Source organism: Falco naumanni, chromosome 9, assembly GCF_017639655.2.
Source record: "Falco naumanni isolate bFalNau1 chromosome 9, bFalNau1.pat, whole genome shotgun sequence".
Classification (NCBI taxonomy): domain Eukaryota; kingdom Metazoa; phylum Chordata; class Aves; order Falconiformes; family Falconidae; genus Falco; species Falco naumanni.
In genome coordinates this window covers 39,426,436-39,449,782 of record NC_054062.1, presented here as the reverse complement: position 1 = coordinate 39,449,782, position 23,347 = coordinate 39,426,436, and positions in this window count along the sequence as shown.

The window sequence follows — 23,347 nt, the reverse complement described above, 5'->3', positions numbered from 1 at the left end:
ATACGCAAGTTTGACAAAATTAAACTGTTTTGCTAATATGTTTTGACTTTTTAGTGATTTTTTTTCAATTTCTAAGATTCAAAACTAGTTTCAGCACTTATAAGAATGTATTGACTTACAGATTATATACAACTTTATATTAGAAAATATTTAATAATATCTTAAAATATGTGAAGTAAAAGAAAAATAGGATAGTAAAGATATGATAGTGTTTTATTTTTTGCAACTATAAATTTTGCACAGATATATATATAAAAAAATGACTGTGATCTAGTTTGTGTCACATTTGGTAGATGCCTACAGGCTCTGCCAAATAATATTTTTTACTCTAGGGACCAATATCATAGTAATAATTTATCATATAAATGGAGTAGTCTCCATGGAAAATGCTGGAAGGAGAACAGTACCATGCCTGATCTTGTTTAGTGCCTGTTGATACCACATCATAAAAATCTCATTGGGAGTAAAAATCATCGGTGAGTGGGTATCATTCCTAATCGTGGTACTTCAGTGCTGCAGATGTCACCGCTAGTTCTACTGATGAGCAGAGGAGTGGGGATGGCACAGGATGGCAGGAGCAGTTAGAAAGCATTTTAGCTGCTAACTTTGCCTAAAGCAATTACATTAATGTTGGTTTTCTAAGCATTTCACGTGGTGTCAGTAAGTCTGTGCTTACTGCCTTGCAGCTGATCAGGAGAACCCTCGAGCCTCTGTCTTTCTAACACATTCTTCATTCTTTTTTTTCATCTGGAGAATAAAAAAAAAAATAATTGAAAAAACAGATTTGCCACTGAAAACACAGGATGTGCTCCAAAGGCTTTTTGTGCCTAAAAGGCACAATGACAGATGTGGCAGTGTGTTCTCACAGCCCATGGAAAATCCTCAGACACTGCCATGGGCTTGCTGAGGCTGCTTTTGCTAGCTCTGGGCATGGGAACAGGGAGGTTGCTGGCTGGAAAGCTGGAGAAAAGGAGAAAGGAAAAAAGGTCCCCAAAGCAGACTGTGCTTTGTCAGGCGGGGCTGAAACAGCTGGCTGGTCAGTACCGCTCTTGGCAGAGAACTGGACTTCAAAGGGGAAATTTAGTTGAAAAATCAGTGCTTGAACAACTTTTTAAAACCTGTGTCCAAGCATGGCTGCAGGTGGATCGGGTGGTCTCAGGTGTGCTTTCAGCAGAGAAGGGAGAGCCGGGAGCAGGGCTGGTGGCGTCAGTGGTGGGGTGCGGGTCCGGGACCCCGGGAGCTGGGGAGCCCTGTTCTGCGCAGACCACGGTACCCTGCCTCGTCAGAACAGTCTGCACAGAAAGATTGATTTTCTGATGATGTAGGTCAGCAGGTTGGCTGATCATAACTGCAGGCAATACGGATTTGCTGCTTTGTTGTATTTAGGGTAATACATATATTTCTACTTACATTAGCTAATCCACATCTGATTTGGGGATTCATAGCGTGATCTCCCATTGACTGCTGTTCGGGGTATATTTATAGTACAAATTTCCCAGTTAAATATAAATTAATTATCATTTATATTACAATATTATCCCCCAAGGCTGCTAGTTCTGCACAAATTTATACTGTAAAAAATGCTTCATTCTCAAAGAGGTTACTATTATTATATGTAAATCTGTAAGACAATGTCTAAAGAGGCATTATCTCCATGATTTTCTCATTCTTGTTTCAGATAGGAAATCTGAAATAGATTAAAGTATTTTTGTTCCACGGATCTCTGAGAATTTCATACAGGAGACTGGGAACTGGGCCAAAAATGTCTCAGATTTCAGACCATGTCCCTGAACAATCAGTTATACCAACAGTCCGCACAGGTATTGATACGGAGCGTATGTAAATGTGTATGAATAATAATAATGCAGTGCAGAAACTGATTCTAAAGTAAAGAGATTACAGTGCGTTAATCTGCAAGTCTAGTATCTAAAATGAACTTTCTGCCTTTTAGACAATTATTGAAGCTCAAGTTAAAAGTTCAAGCTATATTTCCTGGCTGGAGATCGGTGTAATGAATATGTGCTACCTGCAGCTAAAACCTGAACCTTGCAGAAATACATTGCATTCCTAAATGTAGCAGAGTCTTTTAAACTCTTGATGACTAGGCACAGTATATAGACTTACCTAAAAGCAGTTGCAATGGTATCAGCTGGTCATAATATATCAGCTGGTGATGTTAAAACCTGTGTTTTCAGATGCTGCTGTCCTTTTTACTAATTATAGTTAAATGCATTGGAGATTGGGTGTTTTGTTTGGTTTTTTTTTTATCCTGACTTTGGTATAGCCTGCTGTCTTGCTATCTGCAGGGTAACCAGGGAGCAGACAAGTCCCTGTCCAAGCATTTCACCCCACGTGGCGGGTGAGAGGGCTCCCAGGGGGGTGTCCCCTGCAGGGCTCCCCTGTCTTCAGCAGGGTTTGGGCTGTGGCCTCCCTGGGGTGTGATGGGGGGCACTTCACCTCCCCAGACCACTCGGATCATGACTGGCACAGGACAGGGATGGGAAGTTCCAGTTATACGAGGATCTTCAGTTAAATAATATTTTCTCCTACCTATTTTCAGTAGCCATAGGAAATCTTATAAGCCTCAGGTTTCAGTCTAACCAGAATAGGATCTGTAGAGAAGAATGGGGACAGCCTATACTATGGAAACCTTGCATTTCAGTCTGGATTTTATACCACAAATCAGTATCTTGCTTCTAGCTGAGCTGATTAAACTTTACCCATCCATTTTAATAGATCCCCAGTCATAGCTTCACTGAAATCAACATGAGTAATATGTGTCAGGTATGACTCAGGTGGAGATGTGCATGTTTCTGTGGGAAGAGGCAAGTCAGCTTCTGGCTTAAACATTTTCTTAAAGCATTTTCAAATGTGAACTGTTTATTTTGTTGGGAGGGCAAGGCTGATAACAACCTGCTCCAGGTTTCAGTCAGTGAAGTGCCGATTGAAGAGAATTTTGGCATGATGCAAAATGAGAGATTCAGTAAGACCTTCTGTTGTAGTTTGTGGCATACTGGCAGCATTTAATCTAAAAATATGCAACCTGTTTCACTCATATGCAGTAGTTTACTTTTTACTGTGGGGTTTTCCATGAGTTACATGTGAAGGAAATTGCTGTTACTATTGAGGTCTCTGTTAAAAGTGAAGAAATGCAGGAAAATAAATTGTACTAATGAATTGTCATGTTCCTGTGGTCTGAGAGAAATCTCTCAAGTTTCTAATACCAGATAGAAAATAGCTGAGGTCATATATCCTACAGGCCTGCCAAACAGAAATGCTTGTTTTGGCTAATCTTCCCACATAAAGTTCTACATCTGGAGGGCTTTCACATACCCTGTCCAGGTGGTGAGTTGGTTCTTAACTTTGAAGAATCATTAATGAGAAAAAGGGGAAGCACCAGGAAAGCAGTCGGTGGGTGGTATTGAAAGTCACACTTACTGAACACTGAACACCTGAAGTCCTCAGAGTCTTCCTAGGTCTAACCTGCCGCTGTTGGTGAACTAGTGACATGAATGTCCTCCACGAGGCTGAGGTTCTGATGCACCATGCGTTTGCTGGGCTGTGGATGGCCAGCAGATGCTTTACAGGAGATCTCTTGCAGTGCCTCCCAGCCTTTCAGAAAGAACTGCCATTCCCAGTGCTGCAGATGTGGTTAGGGCTAATTTTAGGAGTTTGATGAACCATGGTTTTCTTTTCACTTGCTCATAGGGGTTGTAAATTGCTAACGATCTGCAACAGAAATTAATTATTGCTGATTATTCCCTTTCAGCCACAGCTCAACTCTTCTTCTAGCACAGCGTGTGGATGCAGGTTAAATGAAGTCCAAATCTCATTCCCTTTTCTGTCCTTGAAGTAAACAGCAGATACTACTCACTCTTTACATCCAGATCGGGTCATGCAGGAATGCACGGGGAGGAGGATGCTTGCCCTGTTTTCAGAAGCAGAGAGGGTGTCTGTGCTTAAAGCCTAAAATGGGATTAAGGCCCTTCTTTTGTCGCAGCTTCACTCTTTCCTCTGGGGCTTTCGGTAGGACAAGGTGAGACTGATATCTTTTCCAAATAAATATATTGAGGGGGATTCTGTTTATGAGAACAGTGAATCTGACTTAATGTAAATGAAAGTCATGATAATATTCCATGTATGCTATGCAAAATGATGCTATTTTCTGTGCAGTCTGCATGTAGAGAGTTATGCTGTTATTGAAAGGTATAACTTGCAAAATTTTAAACATGGAATTTAATTATATGAAGTGACTCCAGGGTAACTGATGTTGAACTAATAAGGCAACTAAATGAAATGTCACCAAGTCCATGGTTACCTTGCCTAAACTGGACATGTGGCTTTGGTCAATGCAGAGGGCACACTGAAGCTATGTATTCCCACTGCCTCTGTCAGCTGAGTCTTGAGATGAACAGGGAAATCTGAAAACACTTACTAGCAAACCATAGTATTTCCAGGGGACAAAGGGAAGTCAAAGTATGAGGGTTTTTTTCCACTCTGTCACAAAGTTATTGCCACTTGGCATTGTACTGAACCATCTTTAATGAGGCTAGTGTGTGCTTGCTGCCAGGGTGATGCTCTCCCGTGTTTAACCTTGGAAACATGTCAGCTCTAAAGGCACTTAAGAAAGTTTGCTGGCAGAAAAACAAGTGCCTTGATTTCTGCATTTCATCACATCCATAATTGCCTGAATATTGATCTACACGCTCACAGGCAATGGCAGAGCCTTCTCAGCAGCGAACATTGGCACTTGCTGGGGCAGGTCAACACAACATGCTTTCTTCATACAAAGCAGCCCTGATCTGCTCTCACTTAATAGCCCAGCATTTAAAGGACTCCTGGAGTTTGCAAAGGTGTTTTGAATCTCATGTCTCTCTGACTCAGAGCTGTGATTTCAGCTAAAATAATGTTATGATCTTTGAGACGAGAAGAGTTCATGTGGTTTTCTTAGTCTGTGGTAGAAGCAGTATGTGATTCAGTGAGTATTTCTGCAGGGGAAAGCTGGGACCACCATAAGCCCCATTTTCAGATGCTGTCATTTTGAGTTAAAGTCCGCCTGGTGAATGTAGTAGCCTCCTGTTGACTTGAAACCATCAAATGCAAAGCTGCTTCTGCTTCTTTCTTCTGTACCTAACAAGTCCTCACACCACTCATTTGATGTCAGTTGTTTGCTGGTGGGAATCGTGGTAATCTTGTCTGCCATTGTGTTTGAAGTTAGAGGTTAAAACTCATCTCTCCAACAAGTCTTAGCCTTTTGGCACCAACTACAGAGCCAGAATATTAATTTATTGAAAAGGACAGCATTATTATCTGAATGGTGACAGGGAGAGCTATTAATTCCCACGTGCTGCTTAATGACACAAATCTGCTCTAAAGAGTGGGTTTGTGTCTGTGGAGCCAGCTCTTCTTTGCCTCGCTATGTATCTCTTATAAAACACAGAGAAAATGGAGAGCGCATCGGTCCTCAGCATCATCTCTTGTAGTGTGAAAGGTACAAATATCAATCTGTTTGTTAGAGGGCTGCTGGGGAGAACAGAGGGCTTTCCACTGCCCCATATCACAGGAGGTACAAGTGCCCAGGCTGGTGACAACTGCCCCCTGCTCCCTCCAGCAACTGCTGCTCCTCCATAAGAAGCCCCAGTGGTGGCCCACATACGGAGGTGTGCTGAAGAGAGTCACTGTATGTAACGATGTTCCCTGAGAGCTCATCTGCAATCTTTATTGCAATTACTAAGGATCATTTGACTGTAAATGCTGGCTCTCTCTTGCTATGAATCAATCAGTCATTAACCTTAGCAGCATCGACGTGTTCTCCCTATGCATTTCAAGCAGTTTAATAAACAAGAGAAGAGTTAAGAGCCCATTCTGTATGCTGCGATGTATTGCTGTGTTACTGGATCTGGATAAACACAGCGACGCTTCGTTGTACAGTTACAGTGAGAGATTTATGAAGGAACTATGATGCGAGAGAGAAGGGGAAAGAGGCTTGTGCTGAGATGTGCTGATAAAGAAGCAAAGCTGAACAGAGAAATGGGAGCAACGTGCATGCATGTGCGTGTCTGAAAAGCAGGCATCTGACAGTAAGCTGACACGTGCTAGGTAGGAATCGCTTTCAATTTCTTCTGTCATGTCACTGTGATGCTCGACGACTTTGATTCATTCTGGGAACAATCAGCATCAGTGTGTTGAAGGAAAAGGATGAAAAGAAGAAAAAAAAACAACCACCTACATGCATGAAAGTAGCTCTTTTTGATGTGGCTTTTAGGTGACCATAGTTAAGAGCATGTGGTTACTCTTAGTCCTTGACTATTTTAAGACACTCATTATTATTATTACTATTGTTATTATTATTACTATTATTATCATTATCATTATTATACCCAGGAAATGACTGAGTCATTCAGAAATCCAATTTCTGACAGTGCATAGAATGACTTGAAGGACTCCTCTCCTGCCAGAAAAAAATCTTGTGGTGCTTTTTTTTTTTTTTTTTTTTTTTTTAAGTTCCTCTTGGCCAGCAGTCCCCAGCTAGTGGTACTGGCCAGCACGATGTCCATGAGGCTCTTGGATATTTGCTGGAACAGTACTACTGTGAACAGTCCAAGTTGAGGAAATACAGTGTTACGTGCAGAGCTGTTGCTCGAGATTTCTACTTGCAACAAGGAAGGGTTGGGGATCTCCGCTTCAGGGCATGACAGCCCAGCTGGCGGGTGTGTGAGGTTGACGCGCTGTCCCAGGGAGCAGGGGCAGAATTGGCCGTTGCAGGTCAGTGCCGCTCACCAGCTGACTCACAGCAACACTGGCACCTTGGCAGGCAACAGAGTCCTGTAACGGGAGCCAGAGGTTTCGGAGGCCTGGGAGCAGCTTGCTTTTCATTACCTGATGACTCCCGGGTAAATATGGAAACAGACGTGACAAGCACAGCAAGTGACACTGGGCCCCTCCGCTTTGTGTTCTGCAGCTGGCCACAGGAGCAGCCAAACCTCCCAGCTTCAATTGGCAGGGAACAGGCACCACCTTTGTAGCTGTCTAGAACAGGAGGTCTGGAAAATAACGTCTTTCCCAGGAAACCTGAAGCACTTCACTGAGCCTCCTGCCTAAGCGGTAGGACTTGAGCCTTGCAGGTTTGCCATCCTGGAGCAGCCTTTGTGAATGAGCCAGCTCTGCTGAGCAGCCGCGGAGAGGGGTGCCCAGATGGCATCGGGAAAACCTGCCCATTTCAGTGCCCGTGCACCAAGCGTCCTGGAGCTTGACAAGCCACCAGAGGGCTCGGCAGCTTTGTTTTTCATAATTCCTAACATGTGTAGAACTTCAGCAATGACACAATTAGTTTAAGCCATTAGCAAGAGCTGGATCCGGGCCTTTGCAGAGCCAAATGGCCTGTGTTTTGTGTTTTAGGAATGAAACATATTCTGCTTCTTCTGAACAGGGGCTACAAGGGACTAATCTATCTTTGGGTGTACTTCCTCAGCCAACTTTAAGCAGGCCTGCTGCTGGGTGAGGTACCCTGTGTCCTTATGACTCTGAGCACCCCTGGGCCTTGGGACACTCGGGAGTCAACGGTGTACAGGCACAAGCCCTCAGAAAAATTTCAGACAGGGAGTTATTTCCGAGCAGAAGCTCATTGTTTTGTCTCCTTTATCATTATTCACTTTTTAAAAGCATGTTCATTCGAGTCCTGGGCAAGACCTTGTTAATGACCTCCTGTTAGCTTCTCTTTCATAAATATGAATGTCTTTGTGCAAAGTTTTGCATGTTCAGTTTCACAAAAACATGGCCTTTAAAGTCAGCAACCAGGATCTGGAAGCTTTAAACAATCTTCACGTATACTAAAGAATTTTAGTTCACTTTTAAAATACTCAAATAGTATTTTATGTTTTAAATTAATATATATAAATATTTTTGAAGTATATCCTCCTGAGTTTTAGACCTTCCAGCCAGTTTCATTTTACTGTCTCAAATGATATAAATGTATATATTAGATGTATTTATAAACTAAATAACTATTACAGCTGAATATTTAAATCAAAATGAGTAATTTATACAGATTTTCTACTTAAGAATTTGTTAGAAAATCATAACTTTCTTGATCAGTCCAGTGTCTTATATTACTTTAAGTAACTATACAGACGGATGGGGGGGGGGAGGGGGAGAAAAGAAAAAAATCCTGACAAAACTCTTCTGTGAGTATCGCAATGTTTAATCAATCTGGACTGATTAGTTGTGTTTGGTCAGATGTGTAATATGACATTGTTCTTCTGCTGTGATTGGATGAATGCACAGATAATCATGATACGAATCATTACATATGCAAAGCAAAATCCATTTTCCACCGATTCACTTCCCATGAGCATTTTTTATAAAGACGGATTGCTGAAAGGCAGTATTTTTGAATACGTTGGTCGCTTTTAAGTGTCTCCCTTGAGCAGCTTTAGAAATCATTTGCACCTGATTTTAAATGGGGCAAAGGAGCTAGGGCTCTGACTGTGATGCATGCAGGTGCTACTCGTCTGAGTAGTTGGAGTAGAAGGTAATTAAGTTGGAGGAGACAAACAACCTGGCCTGCCCAGTCCCCTTGCCTCGCCCAGCCTGGGCACTAACCTGCTCCGGGCAGGCTCCCCAAAAGATGTGGGTGAGGGGCTGGAGGCATTGCAGGGCTGCGACGTGCCCCATGGCGCGGAGGCTGGTCCTGCACGTGTGAAGCAGCAGGTCCTGGGAAGCAGGACATGGCCCTTTGCACTGGTCACCCTGGGTGCAGCACGTGGCTAACGGGGGGCTGGCGGCCGTGCTCCGGGTGTGCTGTCCCAGGGCGGGCTAAAGCCCTGGTGCTGCCTTGTTTTTGCAGGAAATATTTATGATTCTCTAAATGGAGGTTTAATGAGCGATTTGCTACCAATGGCCTTGTGAAGGGGAACACTGGGAGTGAATATTCACGTTTCATCGGTGTTTTGTGCCTGAACAGTCTCCAATTTAGAGGCATTTTGTTCTTTGTCTTCAGGCATGCGTTTTCCCCTGTAAGCTTACCTTGGTGAACAGCTGAGCTCACAGCCTGAGCAAGCTAATCTGGAACAAGTTTGTGCATGGATGAGAAGATGGAGAAACTGGAGGGGGTGATGGCCTTGCAGTTACTGCAGCTCGTGAGGATCAGGCCCATTTCAGATGCTGTCTCTGGTTTCTTGTGTTACATTGAGGATTGATGGTTTCTTCCTCTCAGCCTGCCCGGTCTGTCTGTCCAGGTTGTCAGATGTGCACAGCAATAGGATTCATTTAGGTAGAGCATCTGGTGTAACTGGAACTCAATATCACAAGGTGTTATTAAACAACATAGTTATGCATGAAATGGGGGGGGGAAGTACCAGAGCAGGTTAATGCAGAGAGAAAGAAACATGCATAAAATTATAGTGCTGATAGCCTTGTGCTGATAAAGATGAATATCTCATAGACCTCCTTGAAAGCAGAGAGAAATTCTAGTTCTTGTGAATGATTTGCAATTATGATAGCATCTTATTGTTGCATTAAAAAAAAAAAAAAAAAAAAAGTTGAGAATTTCCTAGATACTGCTGAGGTTTCCAGGTGCCTGGAGGAAAGAGATGAGAAAGTGTTTGGCTGTGAGTATACACAGTGGTGACATCGTCACCTCGTGTACATCCCAAAGAACAACTCCAGGAAACCAAGCACTTGAATAAATACTACAGAAGCAAGATAAGACTTTTGAAGATCTCATAGGTGGTTAGATGCCTTAGCCTCCTACGGATTTAACTCCAAGTGAAATGCTCACAGGTTTAAAAAAATTAAAAAAAGTTAAATAAAAAAAAATCTGCTCTGATGAGGGAGCTAGAGAGATGGCGTGTAGTGAGAGCTCTCCTCTCTGCAGCTTAAGCCCATGCTCTGCATAAACCAAGCAGTGAGCAGAGCAGGAGGGGTTTTTTTGGACAGAGAAAGCCCTGACTGAAGACAGATAGGTATGGAAGAGTCCAAGGTGTTGATTAGAAGGTTCTTATTCTGTCTTTCATGGAGAACAGCAAAAGGAAAAAACATTTTTAAATCCTCAAGAAATGGAGGAAGCAAATTAAATTACTCTAAAAAAGAATAACCATTGGTAGAAGTGTGAAGTGTTGATCTTATGTATTTTTTGCACATTGTAGAGATCCTTAAAGGCTGTCAGCATTTTAATTAAATATGACAGCTTGACAAAAGGAGCAGCTAGGTGTGAAACGTGTGCACTGCTGGAGGGAGGCTTTCTGCACAACAGTGACCTGAAATCGGGAAGTTGCTGAGTGTGACCTTCGTTGTGCTTTGCGGAGCAGCCAGAGCTGCAGGCAGGGTTGTCAACTGTGCTGTCCCCAAAAAGTGACACACTGTGTTCATTGCTGCGTGAGTCAGGCATGGCCAGAGCACCGCCACTGCTGCTTGCTGCTACTTGTGCTTGCCATGCTTGAGCAGAGAAAAGAGCTGACCCTTTCCCTTGACATGGAAGCTTGGTTTCTTGTTGGTGCAGTGGACCTCACCTGAAAAAATGCTGAGAAACTGCATTTTTTCCAGTCTTCTTTCTGTTGGGGTGGTGGTGGTGGTGGAAATGTCAGTTGTAGGATTTTGACATTTAATATTATTATTATTAGAGATCAGCCGTGACTGTAGCCTGTAACTAAGTTTTTTCTACCATTACATGGCTTTTCCATTAAATACACCCTCCAGTGTAAGGCTTCCTAGCTCAGTAACACTTTGCTGCGTTTCAGGCATCTCTATTATTAATCAATTTGCTATTCACTGTAATAAAGCCCATCACAATTAATTTATTTAGCACAATGTGGATATTTTGTGTCTTCTGATTATGCTTCCTTCAGTGTTTCAGTTGAAGGATTTCCCTGCTGCCGGGACACAGTACCCCCTGACATCCTGATGCAGCAGATCCTGACGTGGACTCTGTCGATAGCAGATGACTGTGAGAAGGCTTGACACCCACTACAGAAATGGAACTAAAATTGCTTAAAAATTTTCATTCCTGTTTCAGATTTTTGAGGGCTTGACTATTTAAGGATTTTAGAGATGAGGTCCATGTGTCCCTTTCTTTAGGGCAAAGTCTTTGCTTTGAGAGCAGCCCTGCAGAGACAGACTTTGGGGGGTACTGGCAGCTGAGAAGTGGGACGTGAGCCAGCAGTGTGCGCTCACAGCCCAGAAAGCTAACGGTCTCCTGGGCTGCATCAAAGGGAGCATGGCCAGCAGGCAGGGGGAGGTGATCCTGGTGAGACCCCCCCTGCAGTACTGCACCCAGCTGTGGGGTCCTCAGCACAGGAAAGACATGAACCTGTTGGAGCGGGTCCAGAGCAGGGCCACAAACACGGTCAGAGGGCTGGAGCGCCTCTCCTGGTAGGAAAGGCTGAGAGAGGTGAGGTTGTTCACCCTGGAGAAGAGAAAGATCTGGAGAGACATTACTGTGCTTTTCAGTACTTAAAAGGGGCTTATAAGAAAGATGGAGACAAACTTTTTAGTAGGACTTCTTGTGATAGGACAAGAAGTAATGGCTTTAAACTAAAAGAGGGTAGATTAATAAGGAAGATTTTTTAAAAAATTTATTTATTTATTTACAGTAAGGGTGTTGAAACACTGGAACAGGTTGCCCAGGGAGGTGGTAGGTGCCCCATCCCTGGAAATGTTCAAGGCCAGGCTGGACGGGGCTCTGAGCAAGCAGATCTAGCTGAAGGTGATCCTGCTCATCGCAGAAGGGGTTGGACTAGATGCCCTTTAAAGGCCCCTTTCAACAAACTTTTCTATGATTTTGTGTGACTATTGGGAAGCTGAAAAAACCACAGACAGGCAGACCTTGGCAGGGCTGAGTGTACTCTGCCCCATGAAACTCCCAAGCTGTCCCACGTTCAGATCCTAAGAGTTGCTAATGTAACTTTCATGAGTGATACTGCTGACATTGAATCTACTTCCATGATGTACTGCATTGTAGTTTTCTTCCATATTACTTATGCAGTAATACTGGGTTTAGATTCAGGGCAAAAAAAAAATAATCCAGATTGCTCAATTGCTCAAGAGTGGCAGGTTGTACATTAACTTGTAGCTCAGCTTGGTCACTACTGTGAAAACTACTTTAGGGAAGAAAATATATTCAGAGGGGTCTGCACTTTCATAAAAATCCTGAAAGGAATGAGAGGGAAATTCTGTAAGAGAAAACTTAATAGTCATTGTACTTAGGTGAATGTAATTGAGCTCTGCTTCCATGGTGCAGAAATAAAATCTCACATGCATCGAAGTAGTTGAAGAGTTCAACTAATTCTTCACAACTACATAATAATTTATCATTTGCTACTATCCCAGTGGATTTCTAGCACTCTTTCTGCCATAATTTGTCCCCCTCATATCCTCAAGCATAAACAGTCATAAGCCTACAAAGACTTGAAACACGCATCCTTCGAAAAGAGCTAATTAAACATTGCGTATCAGTAACATATGATTTAATTATACTTGTTATGGAGCAATAAGTACATTGTTTATTTCCCTACATCAATATATTAACGAAGTGGTTACTGACAAAATCAAATGTTCCCCTTCTATTCATATGCTAATAATCATACTTAAAGCAGCATATGATTTGTTGCTAAAACTCAAAAAATGGTGTGCAACAGAGACAAGTCTGGCTGTGGTGATGGTGCTGTGGAGATGAGCTGGACGTGGCTGGGAAATGCAGTGGGAGCTTTGCTGGTGGAGTTCAAGGTAAACTGTAAGATGTGGAGACCCCTTCTTCTTGGAGGGGCTGAGCCAGTGCCAATGGAAACAGCAGAAATACTTGTTCAGTGGCTGGTGACTGTCAATCCGGCCCGCACAGCCCTGTAGCTGTTTCAGAAACTTGTACAGAGAAGTGACTAGCACTGTACAACCCAGCATGAGCAAAATCAAAACAAAATGTTTGTTCAGCAGAATGATCAATAAACATGTTGCAATGGGGCTTAGCTGGTCATTTTCTGCCTTTCTACTGCTGAGATATTTTTTTTTTTTAAAAAGAAAAAAGCAAAACAAAAAAACCCCACCCCTTTTCTAAAACTGTAAGTAGATTCAGCTTTGTAGTAAAAAAGACTGCTATTTCAACCATATCAGCTTTCAGTTTCAGGTTATGAATTTACCAGGTTCATTTCATTTGTCAGCTTTTTTGTTGCTCAGTTTTACAGACTTATTTACAGGATGACAGACTTTTTCATGCTTGCTCCTCCATGCTGGAGAAGACAGCCTCTTACTGGGGCTCATCTCACCTGTCTGCTTGCACACTGGCCCAGCTAAAGCAAGGAATCTTTTATGCTATTTAGGTGATTTTGATGTATGCTATGTGCTAAAGCATTTGTGTAATGTGGCTGTGTAAATTGAACAGCCAACCATTACCTAGTAATGTTAGGTTATGCGAAATAAATACTACTTATACCTGTCTCTTCAGCTGTTATCATGAGTACAGGTGTATGCTTTGAGACCATTTCCCCCTTTGGGAAAAAGAACCCAGAAATCACAGACTGTCATTAGCCTAATGTGAACTCCAAAAGCAAAACCCCCCAGGTTTTACATTGCCTCGCTCCCATTTTTGTTTTACCCTTCTGCGTGCTCTGTGCCGAGGTTAAACACGCTTAGCCATGCTGCTTGGGTGACTTCCTTTCAGTGCAGCGAGAAGAGAAATGAGAGGAAGACTTGGGGTTCACCAGAGCAGTTTTGAATATAACTGTATTTGCCAGAGTGGACCGCTACATTTGGTAAGATGCTATGGGTTTAACTGTGCTGGATACACCTGAGGAAGTTCCTGCTATGGGTGCATTTCTTTGGAAAGGATTTCTCTGGGTCTGGAAGGGAATGTGACTGTGTGGGTCTAGAGGAGCAGTGGTAATGATCTTCTCTACGTATGGACCTAATCCCGCTTCTCTGGTTTAGAGGGCAGGGCTCTGTAGTCATGAAGGTCATGTAGATATTTCTCTTAATTGTGTGTGCCTGGCTGGATCAGTTTGGTGTACAAAGGAGGGAAGCAGTTCTGTTATCCCAGACAGCTGATGGAAACTGCCTGTTGTATGTGCAGTAAGAGTGTGGCGGGACTCGGGTGAGAGCTCAGGTACCCGAGTTCTACCTCAACCTTCCTGTGGCTGCAGAGGAGTGTACTTGTGAGCCTGAAGTTTCTATGCACCTAGTTAGTTGCTTTGTTACTGAATTTACAGTCTGATCTAATTCTGGAAGAAATAGGTTATGCTTTGGATCCCTTCCTTAAGCACTGTGTCTTGCTCAGATTGAAACTTGACACACAACTTTCAACTCCTAAAGGTCATTTCTGTTCATTCCTGATGTTAGAAAACAGTTGAGCCTTTTAGAAAAAGTTTTTATGACATTAGAACAATGTTATCAGAACAGTAAGATTTGAAAATAAACTCTATCCACTTTATCAGAAATAAAACCAACTTCTAAAAGCTTAACACTTGTACATAGATACCTGAAAATATTGCACTTCTGTTTTCTGCTGTCTTCTTAGTTAACGTTCAATGGTGCAAAGGAACCAGTATGATGTTTAGGAAAGGAAAAAACACCTTACATTTCTTCTGATGTATTTAAAACCTACCGTGGTGGTGGTTTTTGAGTGTTGGTTCTGAACTCAATGGATAAAACAAATGGGAGAGCTGCAATGCCTGTCGCAGTCTTTACCCCAGAAATTTTTACAATAACTCATCTTTCTCACCTCCAAAACCTCTCTTATGTAGGCTTTCATTTAACTGGAAAGACTATAAAATCCATTTCTAGATGAACCTTAGCAGTAAAGGTTAAACTGGAAAGAAACCCGATCACCTTTTTCAGCTTAGAATTTCAAAGCAATGACTGAGCCAGAATTTGCAAGTGGTTTCATACTGCTTGAGATGATAAATTTTTATCTATTTCTAATGGAACTGTTTTCTGCTAATAAAAAAAGGTGGATTTCTCCCCCCCCCCCCCCCCCCCCCCCAAGATTCAAAGAGTGAGGATGTGTTAAAGTCAAAACACTTTGATCAGGAAAGTTTGGGTTCTTTTAAACTTCCTATTTCATTTCAGTGAGCCCAAATTGGCTTGTACCATCTCTTCATTTGTCTAATTAATTCTGGATTTTTTGACACCTACAGCATATTGACTTCCTTTTCTATGTCTTCCTGGGCCACAGTTTACCTTCCCAAACCACCCCGTCTTCCATTGCTCTGAAGTTAAATCATTAAATAAAGATCATAAAAGATAAAATTAACTCCCTTGATTCCCTCATTAACAGTGTCCTCTGGCTTCCCCAAATCGCTTTCAGTGCATGAAACGAGAGGGTGTGAGACAACACTACAGCTTGCTCTTTCCCCAAATCCTGAGGAAGGGTATGGGGAAAGAAACCCATGTCTCTGATCTCCATACAAACCCTTTCCTGGACCTTCCCCTTGCAGCTCTGCGGGGAGGACGGACACGTGCAGCACGTAGTTAGAAGCAGCCCAGGAGCGTTGGTTACTGTCCCCGGCGCAGCGCATCCTCGGCAGGCACAGCAGCAGTGTCTTACTTTTTGCTGCTGCTCTGGGCCCTGGAAGCCAGCCAGGAAAATATCATCTTGAAGTGATTTGCAAACCCTGCTAGAGTGCTACTTAGAGACAACTTGGCTCCAATCTTGCACGACGCTCTTGCACATAGCTTGGTGCGAGCAAGATATTTTCGTGAGGCTGAGCAGAGTCAGGCTAATTTTCAAGGCCAAGGAGGGAAAAAATAACAGATCTGTATGCTCTTGATGGGTGAACCCAACTTTGTGTGACTTGAATTAGAGTTCTTTCTTGGTGAGGCTGGAAGTGGTGTTCTTGTAAAATGTCAGTTAGAGATTACATGGAAACTCTCAGGGGAAAGACAGATCTCAGAGCCCATCTTCACCCTTGTCCCCGAACTCTGAGGAATAGATCTGTGTTGCAGCATACCTGCTCCTGATCTTGATCTCCTGATCTTGACTGTAAGCTCTGAACACCGTGTTTATGGTGTTCATCTGGGGATAGCTTCTGGTTTGCCCCTAGGGTGATAAACTTGTATGAAAGCTGAAACCACCTTGGGCAATATCAGAGAGGAACTCAGAGGCCCGATCACCCCCTTTCTTATCTTCTGGTGTCTGTAATCTCAGGGATTTGGGTGGTTCTGCACCTTTATGGTTCTAAACTCAATTTATTCTGAAGCCATGTAATTTACACCAGACTGGAGGAAAGCACTTTCCTAAATTATTGAGCTGTCCAAGGATGGAGTTGTTTCACATATGCTGACAGAAGCATTTTTTGAAGTTAACTTCTGATGATTTTTTTTTTTTTTTACCAATAATGCTAGCTAATTAACAGATGTTTGGCAATGGAGCTGTTTCTATGCACGTTTGCCTGAACAGAGCCCTCCCAATCCTTCAAGGAAACCTGGACAGTTTGACAATAGTTCTATTTAGGGAAAAAAAGCCTCCTCTGCTGCACAAAGGTTAAGTACTGGGGAATCTGATCCCCTCCTGCTGCTGCTTCAGTGACATTTCATCTTCCAGCACTGCAGGCCAGCACCTGCCCTGTGTGCCTTGCATCCTTCACCTTGGTACGTCATCCCACTCCAGCCACGCTCCCGCAAACACTTTCTCCTGGCAGCCGAGCCTGCCGCTGTTTGCTGCCGTGTGAGCCTTGCTGCGGTGTCCTCTCTGTGCACAGAGGCAGGTTGCAGGATTTATCTGTGTAGTTTCTCCATGTTGCATTGTTCTTCCCACGCACAGCAGAGTAATTACATCCTAGCACAAAAAATGGAAAGAACCAGAGCTTTCGTCCTTATCTCTTCCTGCCTCCCTGTTTGTTCTTTCTAGTCAGTCATGTTTAAAACAGTTTTCCCTTAAACATTTCAAAAGCCTCCCCATCTTCTCCCCTAATTTTTAATCTTTTTTTTTCTTTTGTTAAACATAATTTTAAAAGAATCCCCACAAATTAATTTTTCCCCCCTCAGAAAGACCTCCAAATTTGAAAGAAAGGTCCGTTTTGAAGAAAGGAAAAAAGAAACTCTCAAGTGTTTGAAATTTCTGTTCAGATCTGCTTTTGGTGCCTGCAGTGCTTTCCCAAGAGTCAGGGCAACATTTACCCCTGAGGTAGCAATTAAAGACGGAAACTTTAAGTAGAATTAAACTTATTTCCCAGGGAAAGTCTGACTTTCTTCTTTGACTAATTCCCCATATTATTGGACAAGTTGCTTTGCAACCCCCCTTTATTCTGGCTTGTTTTTTCACACTGGCTGCATGGCTTTTTGCTAAATCTCCACAGTACTCTTCATTCAACATTCATTAGGAATTTTTTTTCTCTCTAAGAAACTTTCCTTTTGCTGTCAACCATCCAATCATTGTGGTGAGTGAGGAAGTGATTTTTTTACTGAGTCCTGTGCAAAGCAGTACGCAAGCCCCTCTCCAAATAAGCACTTTTCCAGCAGATGATCTGGAAACACTTCTGATATCTCAGTCACTTTATACACCGCAAAATAAGAGCCAATTCTTCACTCAGAAGAAACCTAGGATTTTCTCAAGGCTTATGGCAGTCTGTGTAAAAAACAAAAAAAAACCAAAAACAAACAAACAAAAAAAGCATTGACACAGGTTCTGGAGGAGGTAGCACTAAATGAGTGACAGGTTTAAGTTGATAATTTGAGTGACACAAACAAAATAAAGCATCAAGCATATTCTGTGTGTGTTGTGCTTAGGTCATTTACCTCTTGGTGATCCTGTTAGTAATATTCTTGTTAAGGAGTACCAGAAGATCTGGTATGTTGTGCTGGGATTAGCCCAGCTGGAGTCATCAAATGTTGTGTACTCTATATTGTAAAGCCAAGGCAGCCCAAACCCAATGTGTATTGTGTTTCATTCCCAAAGAAACCCCAAGATATTGGACATTTAAAGTCCACAGAAGTCGGGGGGGGGGGGGGGGGGGGGGGCGGGAAGAAAGGGGGGGAGAAGGAAAGAAAAAGAAAAACCCTCCTCCCATAGATGGCAAAATCCTACCAAGGGCGCTGTGTGACAGCACTAAATAAGCACACGTGCTCATGTGTAGGCAAGTGAGGGCTGTTGGGAATGTGTTGCAGATCTCGGTGTCTGCGCTGCTATAGTGCTTTGTGCATGGATTCATACAGCTCCCTCTTATTTATTGCAGCCACTGTCCAGGCAATGGTATGGTTTGTAACACTGTGGGTTTTCTTCCGCGTCTATCATTCCTTTTCACCTCTTAACGTGTTCCTTCTTTAGGCTTAGTCTAAAATGCTGAGGACAGAGTTTTTATGAAGAACACTGCGGTTCTGAGCTTTGTTTTATCATAGAATCATTTAGGTTGGAAGAGACTTTTAAGATCATCAAGTCCAACCATTAACCCAGCACTGCCAAAACCTAGAGTAAACCATGTCCCTAAGTGCCACATCTATGTGTTTTTTAAACACCTCCACGGATGGTGATTCCACCACCTCCCTGGGCAGCCTGTTCCAGTGGTTGACCACCCTTTCAGTGAAGACATTTTCCCTAATAATAGTTTTGTTTCTTTTCATCGCTGTACTTCTTTAAATTGTATATGCACTAAAAAGAAATGTCATCTTCTAGTGGGCTTCAAGCAAAGACAAAGCTTTGGTGCAGTATATTTAGGCTTGCTTTCAGCTGAGTGGGTTAAACAAAAGGTAATCAGCATTTACAGCCGACTGCTGCTCCAAACCCAAAGCAAGCATTGCAGGGGCTTCAGAGCTGTTTGGTGAAAGCTGAGAGGTGTTCTTGTTCTCTGGTTCTGCAAACATCTAAATTTTCTGCAATACAAATGTCTAAAGAGCATGTCTGTCTTTACATGAGTTCTGACCCGTCTAAAATCAGCAGCCTGAGATTCAGCTGCTGGACAGCTTGTGATACAATTTGTATCTGTACTCACAGCCCTCTGCTTTCCTGAAAAAAGGAGGCTTGGTAAGCTTGATAAAGATCCAGAGGTTTAGATGGTTATCCAGAAAATAAGCCTCTGAAATTCATCAGTGGCTATTTAGGATATGATGGAGACTGCTGCTCTGTAAAATATGATGCCACACATTCAGATTTAAAAGCTTTCTTAAAAATCAAATGCCAGAAACTTTTTAGATTCTGGGAGGAAAAAGGAAAACCTGGGTGGAAGTATCTTTTACATATTTAATTACATCCCCTGCAAGCATCTATTCCTATTATAGAGGGCATATGATAATTAGCACAAAGAGGCAAACTACAAGTGAAAAGTCAATGGAGTTGTGTTAAAGAGGCATATATGTTTTCTTTATACTCGGTTAGGAAGTCCTTTTTTGAAGCATTTATTGCAGAGTTGTAGAAAGTAATCCATAAAGAAAAGCAATTTTGCCAGGAAAATGATGTCTTAAAAGCTGTTTTCTACTTTGCAGTGCATTGCTTGTCTTCTGCCATAAAAATGTTCAGTGTGTTTTGGGGTCCATACTTATTTATCCCTTCTACTACTTGGGAAATGTCAATAATCCTCAGAATGAGATGGAAATGTCAGCAGTGCTGTTCTTAGCAGGGATTACACATTTCAATAAGTAATAACTTTTGTTACCTCATCATAGAGACAAACTGGTATCTGAACTGCTGCAAATGATCTGAGACAAGTTTTTACAGTCATCAGTGCCAAAATTCACACACACAAGTGAAAACCTTTCTCAGGTTTTGACCACTAATTATAGTTGAAGCAAGCTTTTTTCTTTTTTTCCAAACAGATGGGAAAAATCAAAATGTTAAGTAGCTTCGTTTTCACCAGAGGGCTCTTTCAAAGGCTTTAAGCTCCTGGATGGCAGCCAGATTTTCAGTTGGGTTTTTCTCCTTGTGTTTAGTCCCTACAGCAATAAAGGCAAGAGAAAGAAGTTACACGCAACTCCCTTTAGCGTGCCCTGCTTGCTTTCTCTGCTGCTCAGTTAGCAAACTTTACTCCAAGTAGGCTAATGTTTCCAATGCACAGCAGGCTCCAAAACCAAACCTTGATTTTAACTTTTTTTTTTTTTAAAAAAAGCTGTCAGCTCCCATTCGTTCAAGGACCTATTCTATTCCTCTGTTTATCTATAACAACACATTTTAAAATTAAAGTCTCAAAGAACTAGGCACTATTTTTAGAATTCAGAGAAAGTACTTTAAAGATAATCAGCCATTTTATTTTTCTACAGTGACAATTTGATTTATCTTATTGCTAAATAAGGCTTTACTTGTGAGCGTCTGCTTGGAGAGTCATCCAAGAAAAACAGGAGGCAGTGGGACTTATATCAGAAGGCAGGTGTATTTTTGGGTAGTTCTTGTTTAGCATCTCCCCCTCACCATTACACTTGCCTTAAGTTTTTTCAGCTCTGTAGACTTTGGACCTGGGCTCTGGATCAAGACTCTGCTGTGATGGGGATGCAGGCAGGCATGGGGCTCTGTGGCAAAAGGAAAGGGGAGGGCAGCATGGAAGAGGCCATCAGTGTGTGTGTAAAAATATATATATATATATGTACACGTATACCCTTTTCTTCTTGCCTTTGAAGTCAGAGATATTGAACATCCCCTTACCTTTCCTTATGTAAAAGCGACTCCATGCAGGAAGGTTCCCTGGCACCGTGGTGCCAAGGGATGCATTGCCTGTAAATTTGTGTACGTTTTGTTGCATGTGCTTTCTGTTACTTGCTAAACCCACCTGTGTTCTGGGCAAGTGTTTGTGGTGTTTAGGATTCTTTAGGAAGTAACTGGATTTTGGGAGCATAGGACTATGTTTGTAACTTATCTTTAAGAGGCGGACTCATTTGTCAAAAAAGGGAGGAAATAACTGGTGCAAAGCACTTGCTGCAGTGTGTCAGGAGCTAGAAACTGGAAATTATTGGTGCAAATATGTGGTTAGGAGGAATAAATACATTAGATGATCTCCTAATGGATTATTTTAGCTTTCATGGGGGGCGGGGAGAAAGGAGTTTATATTGCTTGCATTGCTCTGAGTTATTTGCCTGGCATTGATAAGTTTTTGTCTTTCTGTCTCATTGTAGTGAAGAATCACAGGAAGTTTCTTCATGTGGGATAGGAGAAGACTTGATGCTTCGGTTTTTAATATCTCTGCACTTACAAAATGTGTTTCAATTTGGGTGCTTCTCCTGAGAAGCCCTAGAAAGCAGCAGAAGTGGTTTCAAAGGCAAGAGAGTTAAAAGCACCAGTGTTAAAAAAGCAATCTGTGTAAACTCTTTTACAACTTGAGAGTTATGTAAAGCCGTATCTTACCTTGGCCTCATGCCCCAGATTGCATGTCCATAAAGCACTGCAACCCTGCCTTGACACATTTTATAGCATACTTCAGCTTTGAGGAAAATAAACTAGTTTGTTAAAATGTTTCTGCAAATTCCATGGCCTGTCCCATCAGCCAGTGAGCAAATGGACCTATGAGACTGTCTTGTGTGTATGTAGGACGAGAAGTCTTGGGGGCTGGTGTATTATGATGGTTTGTGCTGGGAGTGAGGCACACTTACTGTTCCCAGTTATGATGATGCATAGCTGGACAGTAAGCGTGTACCCCACTACCTGTGACATAGTTATCTGGGTGATTGCATGTAACTGATGTTACACAGCCTTATGAAATTGCCGCACAGTCCGGTGCATAGTCTAGTCGTAAGAGGCAGTAGTTGTATCATAACAACTGTATCTTCAGCTTAGAAGGGGTACTTGTAAAATATGAGATTGTCAGCTTCTAGAAAGATAAAAAAAGAATCTAAATCATAATTCGTATGAATTAGCCTCCACAAGCTGTGTACTCTGTTGTGTCTTAATTTTGAATGCCTAAATCAGATGTCCTTCAATGGTTTTATATATCTGTAGTTTTATGCATACAAAAAAATTACAGGAGAATCCAACTGCTGCAGAATCCCGAAGCTTAGCAGGAGACAACCCGTGCTGAATGCGGTTGTCTGCAGCAGTTCCCCTAAAACACCCTTGAGACCCATTGCCCTTGCCACTGTCCTCAGAGGTCGGTGGGTGGTAACATCCCACAGCACTTCTGTGGTTTTACATCTATCTGATCCCAGATGGATCCCACGTTGCACGAGGAGGAGGGAAAATGGAAAGCTGTTGAGCAGAGGATCTCAGAAATAAACTGCCTTTTATCTTTAAAGGGCTTGATCCTCATTGCACTGAATGTTCCTTGCGGTGCAAAGGAGGAACTGATGTGTGAATTAGAGCAATTTATGCACATTTAAAGAAATTTATGATTCGGTAGTTAGGTGGGCATCTCTACAGAAAGCGTGTGTCAGCAGCCTAAATGGAAGAGATGAGAAAACTGATATTTTGTATGTTGTTATCCCTCCGTCACTTCTAGATCCAGTGCACAATCTAGCTAAATGTTTCTCTAGTTTCTGTTCCCGTAAGAGGCTCCTACTACAACAGCATCCTATTCAGAGGGCCTCTATATTATTATTTTGAGGTGTTTGTGTGTGATGCGATAATGCCACTCTATAAATAGAATGCTTTTTGATTTGCTTTTAAAATAGTTTTCTACTTTTAATAAAATAGTTTTAAAATAGTTTCATGTTTTCAAAAGAGCAAAATACAGCTGCTACTGGCATCTGATTAATGCTTGCTATTTCATGATAACTGTAATTAAATTCAGCTAATTCTCCACTGCAATATTTATGGAAAACAACGTCCAGGAGCTGCAGTTCAACATTTATGCTGGAGAGTATGAGAGCCCAGGAAATAACTCTGACAAGCTGTGGGGCAGGGGCTTGGGGTGGCCAGCAGGGAGCCCAGAGCTTTCCCTTTGCAGCGTACTGGGTGATGTGGAGACAGTACATGCGCACCCTCCCTCATAATGTTATTTTCTTGCCTCCATTTCTTCTGCTATGAAGGATGTGTCAGCAGAGAAAAGCAGTCTTGGGGATGTCTTACAGAAAGGATTGCTTCAAACTGTGCCTCAGCCTTCTGTGCTGTGGAGATGCCCATCTGTTTGGGCAACCATCAGGGGCATTTACAGCCACCTTTGCCTTCAGTTTAAGATTTAAGGGAAGAAGAGAGCAACATCATTTCCTTGGAGACTCCTTTTTGGTGGCAGCTTCTGAAATACCTAAGCTCTGTGAAATGGATGTGGTGGCAGTTCATGGACATGTTAGTGGTTACAGCAGTGCCACTGCCCTCAGCTCATCACACAGATGTGAAACAATGACAAGAATGTCTCCAAAGCTTTTTATTTTTCCCTATGTGGTTATGCCTGTCCAAACCGATCATAAGAATTCCTGCAAACAGCTTTCTAAATCGTTATCTAATCTCTGCCTTGCTTTACTCTTTAGAAGGTGACTATTCTGTTTAAAACCAAATTTTCACTTTACATGCCCCCTG